The sequence below is a fragment of the Lepidochelys kempii genome, chromosome 10 (assembly GCF_965140265.1).
Source record: "Lepidochelys kempii isolate rLepKem1 chromosome 10, rLepKem1.hap2, whole genome shotgun sequence".
In the NCBI taxonomy this organism is placed as follows: Eukaryota; Metazoa; Chordata; order Testudines; family Cheloniidae; genus Lepidochelys; species Lepidochelys kempii.
The window spans coordinates 35,796,889-35,802,888 of NC_133265.1; positions in this window are offsets into that span (position 1 = coordinate 35,796,889).

Here is a 6,000-nt window from a genome sequence, read left to right on the forward strand (position 1 = left end):
TTGCGCCCTTCAGAGAGGGAAAACATGGATCCCAGTGAGACTGGATAAAGGGAGTTACAAGAGAAAATGATTGGGACAGAGAGGACCCAGGTGGACATAGGAACAGCCACAGAGGTGCAGCTGGCTACTGTGAGGAAAGGGTATTGGAGAAGTCCGGGGAGCAAGTGAGGTAGCTCTGGGGAAGCTAGCAGTCACAGAGTAGGCCCTACGAATGGTTGAAGAGGACCTGGAGTTCCAGAAGGAAAAGTTTAGGAATGCCATGGAGGACCAGGGTAATCTGCATCTCCGGGTGGGAGAAGTGGAACAGGAGGGGGATGACCTGCGAGCCCAGCTTTGGCAGATGCAGGGCAGGAGGCATCCCTTCCCCCAAGGATTACAGACTTGAGGGAGAGCGTGTGTGATGTGGGGTCCGCCCAACACTGACCCTAAGACGTCAGTTGGGCCCAATTCACTGCCAGGCTGCAGTTGAAGGAGGAGACAAGCAAGGATTTAGACACAAGGCTCAGCAGGACAGGGACAGATGGGGCCTGTATAAGCCAGGATGCTGGGAACAGAAGGGGCTGCAGGATGGCAGGCTCCCATCACTCCCTGAGAGGGCAGAGGTGTGCTAAGGACTACAGAGGGAAGGCTATGGTTACTGCCTGGGAGGATGGAGTTGGGAGGCCAGCGAACCCAGAGAGTAGGGAAGCCAGGAAGGTAGAAGGCTCCTGGGAATAGCAGCAAGAAATAGTAGTGTGGGCCTTGGCTGCTAAGCTGAGGGCCCCTGAGCTGGAACCCAGAGTAGAAAGTGGGCCTTGGTTCCCCTGACAGCCACTGGGGGATGTGGCAGTAGGGTTGCCAGGTGTCCGGTTTTCGGCTGGAATACCCAGTCAAAAAGGAACCCTGACGGCTCTGGTCAGCACCACCGACCGGGCCGTTAAAAGTCCGGTTGGCCGTTCGCAGTGGGGCAGGCAGGGTGCCTGCCCGGCTCCGTGCGGCTCCCAGAAAGCTGCCAGCATCTCCCTCTGGCTCCTAGGCTTAGGGGTAGCCACGGGGACTCCACGCGCTGCTCCTCCTGCCCCAGCACTGGCTCTGCAGCTACCATTGGCCAGGAACCGCAGCCAATGGGAGCTGCGGGGCAGCACCTGCAGGCAAGGGCAGTGCGCAGAGACGCCTGGCCATGCCTCCACCTAGGAGATAGAGAGACATGTCAAGAGCTTTCTGGGAGGCTCCTGAGGTAAGCGCCACCCACACCCCTCACCACCTCCTGCACCCCAACCCCCTGCCCCAGCCCGGAGCCTCCTCCTGCACCCCAAATCCCTCACCCCTGGCCCACATCCCCGAGCCCATACCCCTTCCCGCACTCCAACCCCATGCACCAGCCTGGAGCCCTCCTCCCACACTCTGAACCCCTTGGCCCCAGCCCAGAGCCCCCTCCTACACCCCAAACTCCTCATCTCTGCCCCCCCCGAGCCCACACCCCCAGCTCAGAGCCTGCACCCCCTCCTAAACCCGAACCCCCTGCCCTGAGCCCCCTCTTGCACCCAAACTCCCTCCTGGAGTCTGAACCCCACACCCCTCCCGTACTCCAACCCCCTGTCCCAGCTGTGAGCCCTCTCCTGCACTCTGAACCCCTTGACCCCAGCCCGGAGCCCCCTCCTTCATCCCAAACCCCTCATCTCTGGCACCAGCCCCATCCCTACCAATGATGGTGCCCTAAACAGCCTGAGCACCTGCTCTCCCTCCCCTCCCCACCATGAAGGGTCTGCGTTGAGCTCAAGGCCTGCGGGGCTGCAGAGACAGGAGCTGTTGGGGGCCACTTTGGGGGGCCCCACAGGCCCAGAGCAGCCTGGGAGATTAGCGGGGAGCTTGCTGCCAGCAGCAGGAAACAGAATGACCCCGCCCCAGCCGTGTCCCTTGGGGGAGAGGGTTAGGGGAAAGGGGTCTGTCCCCCCACCCCCGCACTCACCGGCACCGGGAAGCGGAGCGACACAGTGGGGAGCCAGTGGAGTGGAGTGGGCTGGGGCTGGGTTGCTCTGCTTCCCACCATCGCCAGTGAGTGTGGGGGTAAGCCTGACCCCTGCAGCCAGCGCTAGATCCCCCCCCCACTAAGCCCCTGGGCCACGTCTGTCGCTGGGGAAGGGGGCTTGGGAGAAGGGGTGGAAATGGGAGCCGGGTGGGGGCAGAAAGAGGCGGGGCAGGGGCGGAGGGAGTTGTCCCGGCCCCCGCACGGTCCTAGGAACGTCCCTGTCCTTGCAGTGGGTGCACCCCACAGGGGGGCCAGCTGGGGGATGGGGCTGGCCGCCAGTGCTGCCGCATACGAAGCACGCAGCTGCATAGGGCACCATGAGATTTGGGGCAATTTGGTGCCCCAAATTTCATGGTGCCCTACGCAGCTGCATATTCTGCATATGCCTAAGGACAGCCCTGTCCAGCCCCACCCCAGAGCCCACATCCCCAGCCCTCACCCCCTCTTACACCCCAACCCCCTGCCCCAGCCCGGTGAAAATGAGTGAGTGAGTGAGGGTGGGGGAGAACAAGCGATGGAGGGAGTGCGGACGGAGTGAGCGGGGGCGGGGCCTCAGAGAAGGGACGGGGCAAAGGTGGACCTCAGAGAAGGCAGGGGGCAGGGCAAGGGTGTTTGATTTTCTGCAAATAGAAAGTTGGCAACCCTACGTGGCACAGACCAGGCAACGGATAGTGGACTGCCTGAGATGATTTGTCCGGAAAGACTCTGATACTCTGGAAGGGGGGAACATGTATGGTGAGCCAGCAGGAGGGCTGAGTCATGAAGAGGATGCTGCAGTTCCTCGAGTGAGAGGGATCTGCAGGGTAAGAGGATGATGTGAGAGACACCGCCAGGGGAGGCTGTGGCTCCTGGCTGGAGCTACTCCCCAGAGCCACCAGCAAGAGGCACCGCCAGCAGTGAGTTCACATTGTGACACTGCCCCAGACCATTATCCTCAGAGCCTATCTCCAGTGGCAGCTGCATAGCCCCATTGCCCTCAGTACTGGTGTCACAGAGGGCTGACTCTGAAGGCAGCGGAGTTCCATGTGTCTCATGGAAGGCCTGATTGGGCCTGCAGAGGTTTTATTACTGGAGTTGATGTATGAGAAGGAAAGAGTCCAGCTTGACTCCCAGAGCAAGTTCACAGGACTAGCAGTTAAAAACCCCTGTTTGCCTTGGAAATGGAGCAGACTTAATCTGGAGTCACAGAGCCACAAATATGAGACACACTGCCCTGTTCACAATGACGTGCCAGGACAGACCCCTGTTTTAAAGTCAAATGTTGCCTGTGAAATTAAGTTGCCTCCCATGCTGAGGAATCTGGGCATGTCTACTTGAGAACGCACTTGCGCCCACCGCAATGGCTTGCCCCATTACCTGCTTCTGGCAGGTAATGTGCCTTGCAAGTGCTCATTGCCTGGATTGACTCCACGAGCTGTGACTAACATTCACCAGCCAAGCGTTTCCTCCATGCCAAATGCTACTGTGTATAAAGGTGGCACACAATGAATTGAGTGAAACGCCTGATACTGGAGACTGACCCATTTATTATTATAACAAAAAGATAGATCAGAACAAGTGGATTATACATGGCAATACTAATACCTAATTCCCTATCATGTAGCTCTCAAAGCACTTTACAAAGGAGGTCAGTTTCATCCCTATTTTACAGATGTAACTTGTACAGATACAGACAGACATCATCTTCCTTTCCAAATGCAAACAGATGGACATCGTACCAAAAGGACTGAAGGTAAAAAATCCATTACAATCTACATACCACACTGACTATGCTGACAGCTTGTGCCACACGCTCTCAAAGAAACTGCGGAATCACCTGATCAACATCCTCTACAGCAAACAGGGAAAGATTAAGAATGAGCTCTCAAAAATGGATTCTCTCATAAAAAACCAACCTTCCACAGAAACTTCCTCGTGGCTGGACTTTAGTAAAACTAGACAAGCCATTTACAACACACACTTTGCTTCTCTACAAAAGAAAAAGGACACTAAACTTTCTAAACTACTACATGCTACAAGGGGCCACAGCAATGGTTCCCTCAACCCACCCAGCAATATTGTTAACCTATCCAACTATACTCTCAGCCCAGCAGAAGCAGCTGTCCTATCTCAGGGCCTCTCCTTCTGCCCCTCCACCCCCACGAACATGATACAGTTCTGTGGTGACCTAGAATCCTATTTTCGACGTCTCCGACTCAAGGAATATTTCCAACATACCTCTGAACAACATACTAATCCACAGAGACCTCCCTACCAACACTACAAAAAGAAGGATTCTAGGTGGACTCCTCCTGAAGGTCGAGACAACAGACTGGACTTCTACATAGAGTGCTTCCGCCGACGTGCACAGGCTGAAATTGTGGAAAAGCAGCATCACTTGCCCCACAACCTCAGCCGTGCAGAACACAGTGCCATCCACAGCCTCAGAAACAACTCTGACATCATAATCAAAAAGGCTGACAAAGGAGGTGCTGTTGTCATCATGAATAGGTTGGAATATGAACAAGAGGCTGCTCGGCAGCTCTCCAACACGAGTTTCTACAAGCCATTACCCTCTGATCCCACTGAGAGTTACCAAAAGAAACTACACCATTTGCTCAAGAAACTCCCTGAAAAAGCACAAGATCAAATCCGCACAGACACACCCCTGGAACCTCGACCTGGGATATTCTATCTACTACCCAAGATCCATAAACCTGGAAATCCTGGGCGCCCCATCATCTCAGGCATTGGCACCCTGACAGCAGGATTGTCTGGCTATGTAGACTCCCTCCTCAGGCCCTACGCTACCAGCACTCCCAGCTACCTTCGAGACACCACTGACTTCCTGAGAAAACTACAATCCATCGGTGATTTTCCTGATAACACCATCCTGGCCACTATGGATGTAGAAGCCCTCTACACCAACATTCCACACAAAGATGGACTACAAGCCGTCAAGAGCACTATCCCCGATAATGTCACGGCTAACCTGGTGGCTGAACTTTGTGACTTTGTCCTTACCCATAACTATTTTACATTTGGGGACAATGTATACCTTCAGATCAGCGGCACTGCTATGGGTACCCGCATGGCCCCACAGTATGCCAACGTTTTTATGGCTGACTTAGAACAACGCTTCCTCAGCTCTCGTCCCCTAACGCCCCTACTCTACTTGCACTATATTGATGACATCTTCATCATCTGGACCCATGGAAAAGAAGCCCTTGAGGAATTCCACCATGATTTCAACAATTTCCATCCCACCATCAACCTCAGCCTGGTCCAGTCCACACAAGAGATCCACTTCCTGGACACTACAGTGCTAATAAACGATGGTCACATAAACAACACCCTATACCGGAAACCTACTGACCGCTATTCCTACCTACATGCCTCCAGCTTTCACCCTGACCACACCACACGATCCATCATTTACAGCCAAGCTCTGCGATACAATCCATTTGCTCCAACCCCTCAGACAGAGACAAACACCTACAAGATCTCTATCAAGCATTCTTACAACTACAATACCCACCTGCAGAAGTGAAGAAACAGACTGATAGAGCCAGAAGAGTTCCCAGAAGTCACCTACTACAGGACAGGCCTAACAAAGAAAATAACAGAACGCCACTAGCCATCACCTTCAGCCCCCAACTAAAACCCCTCCAACGCTAAGGATCTACAACCTATCCTGAAGGATGACCCAACACTCTCACAAATCTTGGGAGACAGGCCAGTCCTTGCCTACAGACAGCCCCCCAACCTGAAGCAAATACTCACCAACAACCACATACCACACAACAGAACCACTAACCCAGGAACCTATCCTTGCAACAAAGCCCGTTGCCAACTGTGCCCACATATTTTTCAGGGGACACCATCACAGGGCCTAATAACATCAGCCACACTATCAGAGGCTCGTTCACCTGCACATCCACCAATGTGATATATGCCATCATGTGCCAGCAATGCCCCTCTGCCATTTACATTGGTCAAACTGGACAGTCTCT